Below are 1,135 nucleotides of genomic sequence, written 5' to 3'. Positions count from 1 at the left end.
CTAAATCTTGTAAACCCTAGCCGCATTGTGTCCTATATATAACACGCAACGCGTCCCTGCTAGGCATACGCTTAACGCAATCTTATATGGTATTCAGAGCCTCCTTCTCTAGCACATCACGCACCCATGGCCTCCTCAAGCTCTGCCGTCGCCACACCAGCCCTCATCCCGATCGTCGATCGTCTTCACCGCTCCAACTTCCTGGTGTGGCGCGCGCAGGCCATGGCAGCTATCCGGGGCGCGCAGCTCGTCTCCTACCTCGACCCTGAGAGGGAGCTGCCGGCCCGGAAGCTCACGGACAAGGAAGGCAAGCCCACCGATGTGCCCAATCCGGCGTACGACATCGACAGGGCTCGCGACTCCCAGGTGCTGAGTTTCATCTTTAATTCAATCTCCGCACCGGTGATGATCCAGGTTGCACACTGCAACACGGCGGCCGAAGCTTGGGCCGCCATCACGGAGATCTTTATCTCCCAGACTCAGGCGCACATCGTCAACACCAGAATCGCCCTCTCCATGACGAAGAAGGGCAACTCGACGGTGGCCGAATACATCGGGCGCATGAAAGCGCTCGGTGACGAGATGGCATCTGCAGGAAAGCCTCTCACTGACGATGACATGGTGTCCTACATCCTGGCGGGGCTCGACTTCGACTACATGTCGTTCGTCTCCACCATCTGCGCCCGAACTGAACCCATCAAGGTGAGCGAGCTTTATTCGCAGCTCATTAACTTTGAAAGCAGGCTGGCTATGTTTGAGGGCGGCGGCCAGTCGTCCCACTCCTCCGCCAACGCCGTCTCACGCGGTGGACGTGGCGGACCCAACCGCGGTGGTGGCCGCGGTGGCAATGGTGGTCGCTATGGAGGCGGCCGAGGAAACGGAGGTGGTGGCCGTGGCCAAGGCCGCGGTGGTGGCCGCGGCAATGGAGGGGGAGGTCGCAATGATCTTCCGGAAGTCTTCTGTCAAATCTGCACCAAGCCGAACCACACCGCCATGGAGTGCTACCGCCGCTTCGACATCTCCTTCAACAAGGAGAAGAGCGTGGCGGCCGTCAACACCAACCACGCCAACTCTCAGTCCTCCTATGGAGTGGATACCAACTGGTATGTGGACTCTGGAGCATCAGATCACATCA

General features: G+C 59.1%; 1 pseudogene; it reads left to right on the top strand.

Moving 5' to 3' along the window:
• The first annotated feature begins 600 nt into the window (after positions 1-600).
• On the top strand, positions 601-739 carry LOC123088965 (uncharacterized; annotated as a pseudogene).
• Positions 740-1,135: the final 396 nt, after the last annotated feature.

The sequence above is a fragment of the Triticum aestivum genome, chromosome 4A (assembly GCF_018294505.1).
Source record: "Triticum aestivum cultivar Chinese Spring chromosome 4A, IWGSC CS RefSeq v2.1, whole genome shotgun sequence".
Lineage (NCBI taxonomy): Eukaryota > Viridiplantae > Streptophyta > Magnoliopsida > Poales > Poaceae > Triticum > Triticum aestivum.
The sequence above is the reverse complement of the archived record's forward strand: the minus strand, read 5'-3'. Positions and strand labels throughout refer to the sequence as shown.